Source organism: Pogona vitticeps, chromosome 1 (genome assembly GCF_051106095.1).
Source record: "Pogona vitticeps strain Pit_001003342236 chromosome 1, PviZW2.1, whole genome shotgun sequence".
Taxonomy (NCBI): domain Eukaryota; kingdom Metazoa; phylum Chordata; class Lepidosauria; order Squamata; family Agamidae; genus Pogona; species Pogona vitticeps.
Window position 1 is genome coordinate 352,443,335 of NC_135783.1, and position 17,656 is coordinate 352,460,990.

Genomic DNA, 17,656 nt, shown 5'->3' on the forward strand with positions numbered 1-17,656 from the left:
TTACCCAGCCTTTCTCCTTAAAAAGGACTCAAGGCAGCTTGCATCATTAAAAGACAATAGAAAAGCTAACAGCAGTAAGTATACAAATACTAAAAGGGACAAAATAAATACCATACCAAAAAAAACAAAAACAAAACCAATATACATTCAAAGCAGTAAGGTACAACAATCCATTTTTAAAAAGAAAAAAAAACCCTTTCAGGGAAAGCTTGCCTGAAAGGAAAAGTCTTCCTCTGGTTCTCCTTTTGTTGTTCTCTGTTTCATTACACTGGGTATTGCAACAGTTCTCGTTGTCTCTTCACGACAGTCGCTGAAAAACTGCATTTGGGGTTCTGACCCTATTTCTGCCACTTTCTACTTTTGCTTTTAGCAAGAAGCGGAAGTTAAAAAAAAAAAAGCATTGACTTTCACATCGGCTCACAATCCGGGCTGCTTGCTACAGCCTCAGGCAACAGTCAAAAGTAAACATATTAGCAATTCCAGTCCAAAAAAAAAAAGAGTCACATTTCCAAATTCTGGTTGTCCCTGGTCCTGTGGCAACTCCTAGCACGGCTGTGCATGAGCGGGCGACCCGTTTGCTGTATTCGAAGCTCCGAACCAGGCCCTGGGGGGATAGATAGGGCTTCAGGTGTCGTCAGCTAATTAATTCATTCATCTTTGCAGCAGATACCTAATTAAAACCATCCAAGAGGATTCCTCTAAGGGGACTTTGATGCCAAGCGGGTTCTTTTCTCATTGGTGACCTCATCAGGGCCACAAATCCGGCCACGGGGACCGGTGCCTTCATCTCTGTTTGGCGGTTGCTAAAAATAATCTATCAATAGGGGACAGGGAGGCGGTCCTGATGGCTGGAGGTGATGATGATGCTTTTCCACCCGGGAAGGGGATGTGCAAGCTAAGCATCTGACTGACCAGCAGCCCCGTGCAAAGGAATTGCTCAGGGTTTCATGATGGGAAGACGGTCAAGGTGTCACAAACTGGCATTGGATTACTCTTCCCAGCTTGTGCAGAGCTGTCTCAGGCCAGCTCCGATCCCTTTTTGTTTGCTCTCCTCTTTGTTCATTTCACATGCAAATACAGTGGTGCCCCGCATGACAACGATAATCCATTCCGTTAAAATCGCTGTGCAGCGAAATCGTCATCATGCAAAAAAAACAACAACATTGGAATGCATTGAAAACCGGTTAATGCGTTCCAATGGAGGAAATACCTGATCGTACTGTGAAGATCCTCCATAGGGCGGCCATTTTGCGATTGTTATCTTGTGAAAATCGGTCCAGAAAACAGTGGGGAGCCATTTTGCGAAACACCGATCAGCTGTTTTAAATCGTCATCTTGCGAACAATCGGTTCGGGAAGCATGGACCTAATCGTTGTTAAACAAAAGTCCCCCATAGGAAACATTGTTTTGCGATCACTATAGCGATTGCAAAAAAAGTCATTGTCAAGCAATTTCTTCGTCATGCCACGTAAGCGTCTTGCGAGGCACCACTGTATTTATATTGTGCTACCCAAGGATCTCAGGTTGGCTAGATGCAAGTAAAACACCACTAGACGTTTTGAAACAACCCTTTGGAATAGCTAAAAACAACATAAAACAGTTTAAAGTCTGTATTCTCGAAGGCTTTCATGGCCGGGATCTGATGGTTGTTGTGGGTTTTTCAGGCTCTTTGGCTGTGTTCAGAAGGTTGTTCTTCCTGACGTTTTGCCAGTCTCTGTGGCTGGCATCGTCAGAGGACTGGAGTAGGAACTCTGTCCATACTCTGTTGCTGTTTGTTGGACAGTATTTATAGCTGTGGGAATAGCTTTTGTGCTTTTCAGGAGATTGGATGATTATGGTGATCAGTGTGTTTTTTGTTGTGGATATATTGCTGTGATAAGAGGGAGAGATTATCTGTCACTATGACTGATGGGCGTCTTTAGCTGGTCTCTTTTGTGCAATGATCCCTGGTCCTTGTGGCTGGGTAGAGTTCGTTGACCTTCTGCAGGCTGTATTTTCCAGTGATGGAAGCCAGGCCTTGTTCAGTTTCAGACTTTCAGACTAAGGTTGTTGAAACCCATTTTAAGCGGTACAGACGAAAACATCCCCCCAACTCTGCACTTGGCTGCGAAGCCAAAGTTTGGGAGTTCAATTCCCCCACTGTGCCTCCTTGACAGGGCCTGGACTCAATCCATAGGGCCCCTTTCTGGCTCTAAGATAATGATGATGATGAAATGAATCAACTGGTCAACCAGCTAGACCCCTCATCTCCCTCCCCAAAGGGTTTTGGCAAAAAGCTAGGTTTTTGACCTGGCGCCTAAAGAAGAGCCGCCTTGGTGGACATGGAGCCACCAAAGGACAGAGGGTTTCACAGTCAGGGTGCCACCATGGAGAAGGCTCTACACAAGATATTCTTCCACCAGTGGTACACAGGGAACGCCCTGCACAGCTGGCCCCAGTGCTAAGGCAGGAGTGCGTAGAGGTGAAGCTGGCTAGGGGAATTGTGTTGTTGTTTTGATTTACCCCGTAGTTTTCCGTGTATAAGACGCCCCCATGTATAAGACACCCCACACTTTTCTAAGCAAAAATTAAGAAATCTAACTGGATTGCAGGGTTGCTTTGATCCCTGCTTTCTCCCTCAAGCTAAGCTCCGCGGGACTTAGCAAAAGGAGGGGAAAAGGGATCAAAGCTATCTCACGACTGCATGATCGTTTTGATCCCTTTCCCCCTTATATAGCCATGGGATTGCTTTGAAACTTTCCCCCTCCTTTTGCTAAGCCCCATGGAACTTAGTAAGCAGAGGGGAAAGCAAGGATCAAAGCCATCCTGCAGCACTTTGATCCCTGCTTTCCTTTTGCTAAGGCTTAGCAAGTGGAGGGGGAAACAGGGATCAAAGCCCTTCAGGATCACTTCGATCCCTGCTTTCCCCTCCACTTGTTTTTTTCTCTCCTCAGCTTACTTCCATGTATAAGACGACCCTCAGTTTTTAGTCTAAAGATTTTGGTCAAAAGTATAGTCTTATACATGGAAAAATATGGTACATACTGCCCCATAACGTTTGCAACGCTCTCTGGGCAGTTTCAAGCAAGGAGCCGTTTACTGACTTTGAAAGGACGGAAGGCTGCATCCGCTGTGAGGCAACGACCTAAACCCATTGGGATAAAATCCAGGTCACGAGCAGAGGCTTGATAGCAGGACTGCAGTTTAACCACTGTGCCATCAATCGCAGTAGTGTAAAAAAAATGTTTCAGTTTTCTGATAGAAACCCCCGCACAACTGATGTGTTTGTAAAGGGGAGATTACAGCTAGCCGTCCCCAAACTGGCACTTTCCAGATGTGCTGGAGTACAGAGACCATCATCTCCGGTCCGCATAGCCCAAGGGCTTCTGTCTCTCCCTTCTTGCAATTAGCAAGAGGCGCCCTTTCAGCTCCTTTGTGGCAATGAGCCATGACTCCGAACCGTTCCGCGTATCATATCTGCAAGCAGATCCGTTTTGCTAGTCGGTGAATCGCAGTTCTCTTTCAGTAGCTGGACGTTTTTCTCAGTGTCACGATGGCAACAAGGCTGGGTGCTCAAAATTCAACGCTCCGTGTCTTGTTGCACCAGAAGCAATCACACACAACTCTCTAAAATGTGCAGGTTCTGCATTTTTCCATGTATTTATAACTCCCTCTGCAACTATGCAACGGCTATAAAGGTAGCAGGAAATCCAGACAGACTCAGGCCAAGTGAATTCAAGTATGACTTGTCATATTTTACCCAAATGATGGCAGAGTCAAATACCCTTGCAGGCTGCAGTGATTATGTTCCAGGAGAAAATATACAAAACTAAATGCTTTTCCTTCAGGTTATTTGAATAGTTTGGCCTCTCAGATACTCTGGAAAGTTTTTCAGAACTTAAAATACAAGTTCTGGTGCTCAGCTCCAGCTAAAATTTAAAGGGGAGTATTAGGGTTGTCCATAACTAATGTGGAATTAGAAAGCAGTGTTTTCCTCACAGCTTAGAAATTTTACTTTTTGGACTCAAAATCCCATGCTGACTGGGGATTCTGGCCATTGTAATCCAAAAGGTAACATTTCTAAGCTTTTGCTTTTTTTCTATCCCGTGCATCTCCCATCATCCTTCATCGTTTGCTGGGCAAGCTTGCGCCGAATCGTTGTCCAAAAACAGTAAACTAACCACACCTCTGCTCTAGAGATTGACTCACAGAGCCGATTAAAAAAAAATTAATGGGGATTCTAAACTGGAGTCAGAACAGCAGAGCCGGAATTAGTTATACTTGGAACTGACCCACTGAATCAATGGGACTCCTGCCATATCTTAAATTCACATTTTGCCATCTTGGATTGATAGACTTTTGGTCTAGATGGGCTGGGTAGAAGTCCAATAAAATAAATAAAATATTATCAATCAATCAATCAATCAATCAATCACAGGATTGGGCAGAACTTTGAAAGGCTTCTTGTGACTACAGTTTCTAGACCCCTGGAGGGCCCAGATGTTCTTGGACTTTAATTCCCAGAAATCCTAGCCACCAGAAATGGTGGTGAAGGCTTCTGGGAGTTGTAGTCTAGGAACATCTGGAGGCCCATGGTTGGGGACCTCTGGTGTAGCGGACCGCGTTGGACCCTGGGAAGACCTGAGTTCAAATCTCTACTTGATTGTGGAAATTCATGGGGGCAGCGGGAGGGAGTGGTAGCAGTCAATGAGACGTATTAGGGACTACCATGTAAGCTGGAAGCTCCTTAACAGCACATTCTAGACAGTCCAAAAAATAAAATAAAATTAAAAAGTCAAGTTTGTAAACTTTGGGAATGGGAAAGTAACCGGGGGGGGGGGGCAGAGTGTCCAGTCCTTGATTCTACCTGTATCCATGGCTGCCTTCCCCTGTCTCATCAGGCAGGTAACGGTTCCAGTGGGAAGGGATCGGCAGAGAAGGCAAGAGAAGAGAAGGGTTTTAAGCAGCATTCCCCGGAGGACTGCTTCCCTGTTCTTCAAAGCAGCTACACACGGCTGCTAATTAATCCAGGGAGTGGGTCGCTTCCTTTTCTTTAATGAAATAGATAATTCTAATTATGTTTCATGTCCAGCACTTCTAGACTGGCCCCGTTAAATAAAAGACAAACGCCTCCACCGTTATCACTGGGCCAAAATCCCGATGTGCGATGAGGTTTTCCCCACCTGGATGTCAGGATCTCCTCGCCAGGACGGGGTGGGAGGTGGTTGCCGAAATCGACGATGAGCCAACAGCTTCCTGCCACCACCGCCAGGGCCTTGCTCCACAATGGTCACCTTGTCTTCCTCGCGGCCCCAGCCCGCGGCCAAATCCTCCTCCGTAGCTGAATGAAGGAGCCACTGTTTCTCTTACACAGAGTCTCCAGGGTGCAGCCTCGAAAGGGAGGGGATGGAAAGGCGAGGCAGAAAACAGGCCTCTGTTTTGGGACGTCTTCGTGGGAAGATGGAAGACTCGCTTAGACTAAGTTTCATGTCGCGGTTCAGAGACAGTTGGCACTTCTCCTGCCTTGCCCGTCTCTTCTGGAGCCCGCGGCCTGCTTCAAATTGGGGACTAAATACCTGGGTACACAAAGCTTCAGAAAAATCCAATTTGCAGAACGCATGGGGTTTGGGGGGGCCACAAGATCAAATAAAATGGAAGGTATGTATGGGTTCTGGATACCCACTGTAGTGCAGTGGATGGAGTGACGGACTAGGATTCAGGAGCCCCCGAGTTCGAATCCCTGCGCAGGCATGGAAACTTAGGATGCAGAAGAAGCAAAACCACTCCTGAAATATCTCACTTGCCTTGAAAGCCCTTTTAGGGTTGCTATAAGTCGGTTCCGGCTTGAAGGTACATCAAAACAACAAAATGGGTTCCGGTCAGCATTCTGCAACCCAGCCTTTACAGATATGGTTGGCTACAGCTCTCATCATCCCCAGAAAGGATAGTCCGGCTGATTGGCATGATGGGGCTTGTAGCCCAAATATTTTTAAGCTTGGGAAGGCTGCTTTAAGCATCCAGAAACACATGAACAGCTGGTTGGAGCAACGCCTGGATCGGGTTGTTAAGTCTCAAAGTGGTCGTTTCTGCGGTTCTGAAAGAACAGACCTCAGGTGTCTGAAGGACGGAGGTAGCCTGTGATCTCTTAGTGGTGCTCCCTTGCCCGCTCCCAGTACTTTCAGACACGAAGGCCCCCCAATCCTGGGTTCAAATGGAAAGATCCCGTCCTTTTTCTGCCTGCTCCTAGAGGAACCAGCAGGCACCTATCTCCTATGCAGTCAATCTTGAACCTTTGGATGACTGTCCCCACACTGACCAGGGTCCTCTGTTTTATAGTCTTCTCTGGCTCCGCCCTACCAGAAAGGGCCAATCAGAGAGCTGTGGGTGGGACCTAACACCTCGCTTGTCCCCACCTCTGCGGAAGCCACCACTCACCTTCTCCCATGCAAATCCCTTCCCTTGTCATTTGCATATTCATAGTGAGAGTTGTTCCTGGCGAGGTATTCGCCTCTCGCTCAGTGTGTTTCCACGCGCACGTGATCCGATGCCGCCGCACGGCTGTTGTGAGCTGTTGTGCCTCTCAATTCCCTGCTACTTGCCAACATTGGAGGGAGAAATCTGCAAACGCCTGAAAATAACATAAATGTCATCTGTTGGTGTTCCAGCGTGGGGCGTCTTGCTTGCGATCAATTAGCCAGCTGTCCAGATCTTGTTTAACTAAGAGTGAGTTTCCATCCGTTGCAAAGTTCTGTTCCACCAGGGGGTGGCAGGGAAGGTGCCAGCTAAACAATCCAGAGACCTTCTGGTTCTCAAAAACCCTTCCAATACGAGTTAAATAAATACCCCATCCTTCTCAAAATGATTTTCTTCCCCTTGAAATGCTGCAAAACTAAGCAGGAGCTCACCAGAACCTAAAAGGATCAAGTCTGGCTGTGATTGTGTCACCTGTAATGTTATACTTTTTGTGTGTGTGTGTGTGTGTGTGTGTGTGTGTGTGTGTGTGTGTGTGTGTGTGTGTTTGATCGTAGTATCCCTATTCCTTTTGTTTTGTTTTGCATTTCACGTTGAAATGATTTTGCATGTTAATGCTGTGCCAACACAACTCAAACAGACCAAATATTAAACTCCAGAACTCTTGTCTATTCACTTACTTGTTGTTGTTGTTTAGCCGTTCAGTCATGTCCAACTCTTTGTGACCCCATGGACCAGAGCACGCCAGGCCCTCCAGTCTTCCACTGCCTCTCGGAGTTGGGTCAAATCCATCTTGGTCGCTTCGATGACCTTGTCCAACCATCTCGTCCTCTGTCGTCCCCTTCTCCTCTTGCCCTCACACTTTCCTAACATCAAGGTCTTCTCCAGGGAGTCTTCTCTTCTCATGAGATGGCCAAAGGATTGGAGCCTCAGCTTCAGGATCTGTCCTTCCAGTGAGCACTCAGGGTTGATTTCCTTCAGAATTGATAGGTTTGTTCTCCTTGCAGTCCAGGGGACTCTCAAGATCCTCCTCCAGCACCACAGTTCAAAAGCATCCATTCTTTGGCAGTCAGCCTTCTTTGTAGTCCAGCTCTCACTTCCATACATCACTACTGGAAAAACCATAGCTTTGACTATGTGGACCTTTGTCGGCAAGGTGATGTCTCTGCTTTTTAAGATGCTGTCGAGGTTTGTCGGCACTTTCCTCCCAAGAAGCAGGTGTCTTTTAATTTCGTGGCTGCTGTCATCATCTGCAGTGATCATGGAGCCCAAGAAAGTAAAATCTGTCACTACCTCCATATCTTCCCCCATTTGCCAGGAGGTGATGGTACCAGTGGCCATGATCTTAGTTTTTTTGATGTTGAGTTTCAGACCGTTTTTTGCACTCTCCTCTTTCACTCTCATTACAAGGTTCTTTAATTCCTCCTCACTTTCTGCCATCAGAGTGGTGTCATCTGCATATCGGAGGTTGTTGATATTTCTTCCGACAATCTTAATTCCGGCTTGGGATTCTTCCAGTCCGGCTTTTCGCATGATGTATTCTGCATATAAATTAAATAAGCAAGGGGACAATATACAGCTTGTTTACTTACCTTTATTTAAATTTATTTGAAATATTTCTATCCTGCCTTTCTCCCCCAGAAGGACCCGAGGTGGCAACTTAAAGACTCATAGATTTATTTCAGTGTTTGTTTTCGTGATTACAATCTATTTCCTCAGACACATGGAGTGGAATATTGCATTAAAGCTCTGGATTCATCAAGGAACACTCACATTTTCATCCCCCCCCTAAAAAAAAACCCTTTTATTAGTCGTGGGTGATTTGGGGGCATTTGTATATGTTTGGGACTTTTTAATAAAAAGAGTAACTCAGTGGTTTAAGTGTCTGGTTGCTGAGCCAGAGGTTGAGAGCTTGGTTCCTGGAAGAAGAGCCAGCCTGGGTAGCCTTGGGCAAGCTGTACAGTCCCAGAGTGCCCCTAGAGGAAGGGAAGGGTAATACATGTCGGAGTTAGCTCTACCTGGAAAGCCCAGAAAGGGTTAGCATATGTCAGAATTGGCTCGACAGCGCATCATGATGATGATGATGATGATGATGATGATGATGATGATGATGATGATGATGATGATGAATACATCAGCCCAACCCCACTTTGATCGGCTTCAGCCTTGTTCCTATTTCTGACTTACAGCAATCCTGTGGATTATTAAACCTCCCCATACTCCTACCATCAACAACCATGCTCGGCTTTGGCAGGCTGTGGGCCATGGCTTCCTTCGCTGAGTCCATCTGTCTGCTATTAGGTCTTCCTCTTCTCCTGTGAGTTTCCCCTGCTCCCAGCATCATTGCTGTCTCCAGAGAGCCTTGCTTTCGCACGATGCCTCCCAAGGAGGACAGCCTCAGTTTCCTCACATTTGCTTCGGCAGAGCGGCCCATCTCTCCTTGATCTGCTTTTTTGCCCTGCGTGTTGCTTTTCCTTGTAGGGCGGGCACTTTCCTCCCCTTTCCCTCAACCTTTGGTCTTTAAAGATCTGAAATTCTGTGGCGTCCAAAAAATGCGCCATGCTCCCACATTTCTTGGATGGCGAGGTCATCCCGGTTACAATGATCTTCTTTGCTTCAGAGAGAAGGGATGGGGGGGCGCTTCCGTGCCCAGCCGTGCATATGTGGATTTGTACAGTATCGACAGAGGGGCTTTTTTTTTTCTTGCCCTCGCACACCAGCCCTTGTGAAACCCACTCCTCTCTCCCTCTGCCACTCCTGATGTCAAACGGCATCATCTCCTACGTGGGCAGGCTAATGAGGCTGTCTCCATGGAAACGGGCTTCTTGCTGGCCCCTCTCCCAATTCCTGGGTGGTGTGGCTTTTTACACACACACACACACACCCTCGTTCTCTTCTTCCCATTAAAAAGATCTTACGGGAATTCTAGCAAGCCACTCCTCGTTTTCTGTGCTCCTGACAGGAAGGAGTGAAATGTGCCTTTCCGCAAAATAAAATAAAATAAGAAATAGGATTGAGTTGAGTCAGACTCCGATCTTGGATTAAACAGAAGGCCGACGTATCTGGAGGGTCCGCATGGGGGAGAAGCTAAGATGAACATATGCCGTGGGGCAGTGGTGGACCTACATTTTTGAGCTGCTGAAGCTTTAAATTTTATGGGGGCCCTTTCCCAATCAGCAACAAGGTCTGGTTAACCACTTCATTTATTTACTTAATTACTTAGTTACTTACTTACTTATAATATTTTTACCCTTCCTTTCTCCTTAAAAGGATCCAGAACACCACTCTTTTTTTAATGGATTAAAATCACTTCTGGGGTTCCTCCGGGATTAAAGCCTCGGAAGCTGGAGCTTCATTCATTTCGCAGGAGAGGCCGCCTCCGCCTTGGGAAGATGAGGCCGCTGAGAAGCAACCAAGAAAACAGCCGGTGTCCACACTGGCATACTGTTATGATCCAGGATTCCTTGATAGCACTGTTTGGCCCAGGGGGAAAAAAGGCCCTTGTCCGCTTGTGTTTCTCCTTAAAAGGATCCATCCTCCCCCTTTAAGAGCTGGCCCGCATCTCTCTGGCCCCTGGGCAAGAGCATGCACTCTTTTTGGGAGGATCCATTGACATACAAAATAGCTCTTTGTTCTGCTTTCCCAGGCCAGGGCTTGAGTTAAAAACACAATGGTATGGAAGATAAGGACCTTCTAAGTGCTGGCTGGATCCCACCAGATTTCACAATATGGACAGGCTCAAAGTGTGTTCTCTCTCTCTCTCTCTCTGGTGATGATCAGAGGCCTGCAAATATGGAGGTCCTATTTCAAGATCATTATAAATAGCTACCGAGAAATCCTGTGCTCTTTGTAAATACTTCCTTTTTCAAAGCTATTTAAGTTGGTGGCTATCGTGTTGTTTCAGGAAATGTGATGGTCACATGGCTTGAAGAAGGACTTCCTGAGTGGAATTTCCCACAAATCAATATCACCCGGTACAGAGACTTGGGAGTAACTAGTTACAAGTTATCTAGCTACTTGTGGGTAACAAGTAATGTAACTAGTAATTGCTTGTGTTACTTTAAATTGTAATGAGTAATAGTAACTGGCTGAAATCCTTTTTGTGGTGATTTTTTTTTTTTGGAAATTTAAAAAAATCAGGGAAGAGATTTGTTTTAATTTCCAAAAAGTTTTTAAAGCCTAAGGCTTCTACAGAATCCCCTTTAATGATGGGAATGGGGAGGGGAAGAGAAGTCTTTAATTTCTGAAAATCACTTTCACCAAGATGACTTTATAGAAAATAAAGTCTCCTCCTGCCCCACGGCCCCCAATGACTTTCCCATGACAATGTGGATTGATGTCCCTCTGATTCCACCGGAGGTTTGGAATAATGGAAGATCAGACGTTATTTACTTCTGGGAAAAAAAAAACATCACTGCAGTTGATGATGTTATGAGCCTTATGCAGCTTAGGTCCACAAACAGGATTCCACCTGCTGCAATGTAATCATTAGCCCAAATCCTGTTTTTTCACATAGCAACTTGCACTAGAGTAGCCTCACTGAATCAATGGAGATTCTGTGAGTCAACTCCTCTGTAAATTCAAGTGATTCAAATGGGCTGAATAGTTGCAAGAATCGAAGTCAAAGCAGATCTGATAGATGGCTGTGCAAATTTCTCTTACATACCTCTCACACTGCTCGTCACCTCCCAAAGTCATTGGTTCCATTGTCACTCTGCTCTAACTGTTAAGAAGTCCCCTTCTTACAAAAAGTTCCTGATATTCAGCTGAAAATTGGCTTCTTTTACATTGAGCCCATTAAGACATGCCCTGCACTCTGGGATGATCGAGAACAGATCCTGCTACTCCCCTGTAGAACTACCTTTCACATATTTCAAGAGTGCTATCCTATCTCCATTCAGTCTTCTTTTCTCGAGACTAAATATACCCAGTTTTTTCCCCCAGTCTTTTCCCCTAGCGCTTTGGTTTCCAGCCCCCATCATCCTTCTTGCCCTCCTCTGCACTTGTTCCAATTTGTCAGCGTCTTTCTTCAAGCCCGCTATCCAGAACTGGACATAGTACTCTAAATGAGGCCTTACCAGTGCCAAATAGAGGGGAACTAGTACTTCACAGGATCTGTTACTGCATCCTAAAATAGCATTTGCTTTTTTTGCAGCTGCATTGCATTGCTGGCTCCTATTCAGCTTCTGATCTACAACAATGCCAAGATCCTGCTCACTCGTAGTAATACTGAGCCAAGTGTCCCCGATCCTGTAACTGTGCATTTAAGTGTGCTTTTGCCCCCTAGGTGTAGAACTTGGCACGTATCCCTGTTCAATTTCATTCTGCTGTTTTCAGCCCAGTGTTCAAGCGTATCAAGATCTCTCTGAATTTTGATTCTGTTTTCCAAGGCGTTCGCTATTCCCAGTTCTGTGTCATCCACAAATCTGATAAGCATTCCCTGCCCCTCCTCAGCCAGGTGATTGATAAAAATGAGGAAGAGCACTTCCAAGTAATGAGTAATACCAAGCCATTGTTGGTAATAACAATGCAATGTGTTTGTAGTGCACAATGCAGTGGATTACCTAAGTGGCTAGAGCACTGGTAACAGCAACGGCATCCTATTTGCCAGGAAGTAATGAACTGAATGAGTTCCTTAAAAGGTAATGTCCTGGGCTAATGTCTAGCATGCCTCCACATTTGTTGCCCTCTATGTGAAAAGTATGCCTACACTGCTAAGTGACGCCCACCAGGTGCTCCCTCCACCCTGGGGAATCCCGGGATATGGAGAGGGATCTCAATGTCCCAAGTGGGCTTGCTTACACCAGCCTTCAGAGGCCCATCTGGACCATCAGTGTGATCTGTTGCACATACACACACCCCGTGCTTCCTTCACTGCTGTAGGAAACTGACAGTGGTGTGGTGTGACCAGATGAACAGGGGTCAGCGTTCCTAGATCTTTAATTGAGGTGTGGATGCACCCACCTGCGAGTGCAGCATGCCCACCCGCGAGCACGACACGCTCACCGTGCATGCGTGCAGGGTGCCGGAGTTTCGTGTCTGCAGCCCAGTTCAAGGAAGCCCACGGACCGGCACCGGGCCGCGGACCGGGGGCTGGGGACCCCTGCGCTAGAACAGCTGGTTGTGTTCCATGTCCAAGAGCAGGTGTGTTGAAAAAATGGTGTAGTGAAGTCATGGCTTGCAGGGCTGAAACCCCACAAGTTTCTGAGTCAGAACAACTAGGACATCAACCCCCCACAGGCCCCAAATTCCCTATTCTCTCTGCACCTGTCTGTGATTTTTACAGGAGCTGGATGGGAAACACATGTTTCCAAGAATAAGATATGGTTGCAACCTAACTCTGCTATAATGCAAAGTATTTTGGAGGTGATTTACTACTGAACAGGCTATGAAGAGCTGGAACCCTGAAGAAAATAGCAATGTGCCTCAGGGCACTGAAACATGCCTTCTAAATATAACTTTACCTACCCCCGGGGACCTATTTTTGGCCAGAAAGAGCCCTTTTTCAGGAACAAAAGTCAACTGTGTGGCCTGTGGGGTTCGTTTCATCCGTGTCTGCGCCAAAGCCACAAGAAGATAGCTTGGACTTTCTCATGAAGTCCCTTCACCCCTAAGATTGTACTTTTTTTCTAAGAATCTGGCCCTCATCGGACTGCTCTGTTGAGTAAAGTCTGCAGAACGTGCCATGGCTGATTGCACCTCATTGACAAGACAGGTCCAGATCACGCCCCCCCCCCGAGACACCCCTGACTGCACAGCCCAAGTCTACCCATGGATGTCCTCAGGGAGTTATGACCACTTTCCACAAACCTTCCACAAACATCGGTAGGCTTCTGGCCTTCAAAGGTCAGCTCAGTTCTAAGGCCCAGGAGCAAAGCTTTAAGGATTTCCCCATCAGCCTTTTCCAGCCTGAGGACTTTTGCACCTCTTCAATGACAACTCCCGTGATTCTTAGCTGGAGGGTATAGGAAATTTAATAGCTGGGGTGGGGTGGGGGGGAAACCAGGTTGGAGAAGGGCTGCCTCAGTTCGTCATTGCTGAGGTCTCAAAACTGCAAATAGGAGAAATGTGCAGGTCTGTGGTTTCTTGGACTACAAGCTGAAGATGAGCCCACAGTGTGATGCTGCTGCAAAAAAGGCAAAGGCTGTTTTAGGCTACGTTAGGAAAAAAAGGATAGTCTCCAAATCCCGTGAGGTACTAGTTCCCCTCTATTTGGCAGCAGTTAGGCCTCACTTTGGCTATTGTGTCCCGTTCTGGACACCGCACCTCAAGACAGATGTTGACAAATCGGAAGAAATTCAGTAGAGGGCACGAAGGATGATCAGGAGGAACGACAGAAAGATCGTGGCATGTTGAGCCTTGAGAAAAAGAAGGCTGAGGGGAGATGGGATAGCAGTTTTCAAATAGTTGAAAGGCAGCCCTACAGAGGAAGGGCAAGATCTGTTCTCCATCATCCCAGAGTGCAGGACACGCAACCATGGGCTCAAGTTAAAGGAAGCCAAATTTATGCTAAATATCAGGAAAAACTTCCTAACTGATAGAGCAGTACAACAACGGAACCAATGACCTTGGAGGTTGCTGGTGAGCGCTCCAACCCTGGAGGCCTTGAAGAGAAATTTAGACAACTCCCCTGGCAGATCTCCTTTGATTTGTGTTCCTGCCTTGAGCAGGGGGTTGGACTGGATGGCCTTAGAGGCCCCTTCCAGCTTCATGATTCTAGGATTCTACCATTGGTGTCTGGAGGATTCTGGGAACTGTAGCCCAAGAAACTATAAACCTGCACACGGCTAGAAAACATATTGCAAACACAGGGAGAGAATGAAAGGATTCAGAATTGGTGAGTTTGATAGGAAATGCGTGTAAGATAGATGTCCCAGGAGGATACAATTCGTTGTACGCGCCCATGTTATTGTTTGTGTACAGAACTTGTTTTGGGGCTACTTAAGAGCACACATAACACTATCAACAAGAAACATAAAACAAAACAAAAGCAAAGCATAATAATAATAATAAAGTGAAGACATTGTAGCACCTTGAAAACGGCTATATTTTTAATGTGAGCTTTTGTGGAACGGGACTGCTTCCTCGGATGTAAGAGTGAGAGTACAGCAAAACAGTCATGCGGGCTCTAAGAGAAACGGCTGTGGTTGCTGGCAGGCTCCAGGGCACACCCAGTCAGTGCTGCAACTGCTTTTGTGTGTCACAGTTGTGTGCACAGATATTTTGAAAGGATCGTAGCCACCATGTTGGGAAGATTCCTCAAATCTGCCCGCCTGGAACTCTGAGACTTCTTCCCCTGTTGACACCGGCAGTAACAAAACTGTGTAAGAAAATAAGAACCCTGCTAGATGAGGCCAAAGGCTCCTTTCATCTCGCATCGTGGCATAACCCCAGGCCACAACAGGAAGTGCACCGGCAGGACATGAGAACAACGGCAAACGCTCTGTCATGCTTCCCAACAATGTGTGCAGGCAGCCAAAGTGGCCGAATGATCTGAAGAACCCCTACGAATTTATCTAATCCTGTTTTAAAGTTGTGTAAACTGGAAGTGACTCTCTCTTTTTTTTCCCCTGGGCTCACCGAGGTCCCTGGCTTGCAGTGGCTTTTGTTTTATTTCATTTGCTTCAACCCAAAAGGGATCCTTGGGGATCTTTCGGTTTTCGCGTTTGTGACTTTTAACGTGCTGTGCATGATCATGTTTTCTAGGCCGCTTCCGGTGTCTTTGTTTCGGAAAGGGAAAGGATGTGCATTCTCTAAAGAGTCACAAAAGCAAAGTATTTAATTCAGGATAGTCGAGAATGACCGGCTCCTAAAATGTATCATGTGGGAGAGTGAGAAGCGTCTCATTTCATGATACGATGGCTCCCTGGCTTCAGAGATGGGAAAGAGCCGGTATTCCTTATCCAGGAGGAATTCGTGCCTTTCAAAAAGCCTTCTTTGCAAGTTTGCAGTCCCTAGAACATACAATGGTGCCTCGCTTAACGAGGATAATCCGTTCTAGCGAAATTGCTGTAGAGCGAAATCCTCGTTAAGCAAAATAAAAAAGCCCATTGAAACACATTGAAAACCTGTTCAGTGCATTCCACTGGGCTGAAAAACTCACCGTCCAGCGAAGATCCTCCATAGGGGCGGCCATTTTCGGTGCCTGTATAGCGAGGAATCCGTCCAAAAACAGCGGGGAGCCATTTTACACACCAGGTGGCCATTTTGAAGCCTCCAATCAGCTGTTTTAAAAACATCGTAATGCAAAGAATCAGTTCCCGAAGCAGGGAATATAGCGGTTTCGTCGTTTAACGAGGCAATCATTAAGCAAGGCACCACTGTATTTTGGAGCCCATCACACAGTAGCTAAACATCCGTCAAGCTCAAGTCCACGATGTCCCTGCCTGCCATGTTGCTATTCAGGCAGAATAGCTTATGGAATGTTCTGCAACTCTTGTTCCATTTTTGAGATGTTCATGCTGTTGTTTCCATAGCATGTGGTAAAAAACCTGGTGAGTCATGGTCAGGTCTTATGGCCTGCAAGCCATAAACGGCTTGCTCCTTGTCCTTCTAAAATGACAGCTTCTGGCCCTGTCTGCTTAAGAAGGATGGTCAAGGTAGGTTTGATCAGGTTTCCAGATGATATATTCAGACCGTTTTTCTCACGGCTACTCCTGGTCTTTCTGACAGTCCTCACAGCGCAACCAGGCGCCTTAACGCCTGGACGGTGAACTCTGATGGAAGGACAATATGGCTTCATGGTGCACCCTTATACGTATATTTCTTGAAGATGGGCATTTCCTTTACCTCCACAAACTGACAAAAAGACACATCTCATGCTTTTCTTTTCTCTTCTCGTTGGCTGTTCAGGGCCCCGGTTCTTCTTCCTGTGAACGGCCGCTGAGTTTGGGCTGAGCATCGCCGGACGCTGCCTGGGGTTGGCTTTAGGTGAGTGGCCCCCATTCGTGGCTTATAGTAATCACCCATGTTATTTTCTAAGTACTCACAAATTAGAATTACCTGAGTTATTTCGGTTGTTCTCTGCTCTCTAAGGCAGAGAGGAGCAACCTCCAGAGAAGTGGGCAACCCGGATGGCCAACACCCTCTACCACTTGGAAGGTCACAATGATGCTTCACAACGCTCATCCTTTACCTTTTCCTTCCAAACATGGGAGGGGCACTTTAAAACAAAAACAGACACCACCCTCTGCACCTTCGCATGGTTCAGAAATAGATACGGTAAAGGTAAAGGTTCCCCTTGACATTTAGTCCAGTCATGTCCTCTAGGGCGCGGTGCTCATCCCTGTATCCAAGCCGTAGAGCCAGCATTTGTCCGAAGACAGTTTCCGTGGTCACGTGGCCAGTGCGACTAGACACGGAATGCTGTGACCTTCCCACCGAGGTGGTCCCTATTTATCGACTTGCATTTTTACATGCTTTCGAACTGCTAGGTTGGCAGGAGCTGGGACGAGCGACGGGAGCTCCCTCCGTCATGTGGATTCGATCTTATGATTGCTGGACCTTGCAGCACAGAGGCTTCTGTGGCTTAACCCACAGCAGAAATACCATTTAAAAAAATAAGAACTGCTGGGGGTCAGGGGCTAGTAGGAGACCGTCAAAACATAGTTCTACCTCACAGCCGCACCGGCTGAGGACCCATGAACAAGACCTTCTCAGTGGTTTATCCCAGTCTAAGCAACTCCTTTTTACAAGAAGCCAACTCTGGGGCCCCTCCTTGGTGATATTTCATCCACAGGCAAAGAAAAACGATTCAGTTCAGGCAGGCTTTTAGTACGCAACGGGCTGCCATGGAAGAGGTTTTATTATAATACGCTGTATTTTTTAAAATGCAACATTTAAGAGTTGTCACATTTAATAGCTTTTTCGTATTGTTATTTCCTGGCTGGAATCCTGTTGCACAAGTCAGGCAGCACAGCTCTGATGATATCATCCGCCATGGCCCCGCCGCAGCTCCTTCACGGGAATTGAAAGCTTCCTCTTCTGCTGCTACCATCCCAGCGAGGTTCTGGGGATCCCCAGGGATCCCCTTCACCCTAGGAAGCCCTCAGGAGTAGCAAAATGGGGTGGAGGATGATTTAAAGCTGCAAAAAAAAAAGAAATGACCCACCTCCATGGCCTCCAGTCCCTGCTGCAATTTTCTTCGTTCTCATTCTGCCTATAGTACACAACACCTTGGCAGGGGCCTGGTTGACTCGGAGGGGAG

General features: G+C 46.7%; 1 protein-coding gene across 2 annotated transcripts in view; it reads left to right on the forward strand.

Annotated features, from left to right (window-relative positions):
- GNG2 (G protein subunit gamma 2) overlaps positions 1–17,656 on the forward strand; it is a 52,584-nt gene that overhangs the window by 26,132 nt on the left and 8,796 nt on the right. For both annotated transcript variants that reach the window (XM_020814776.3, XM_078384154.1), the window contains exon 2: positions 16,303–16,380. The gene's annotated coding sequence lies outside the window, so the exon portion shown is untranslated. The remainder of the gene's footprint in view (positions 1–16,302; positions 16,381–17,656) is intronic.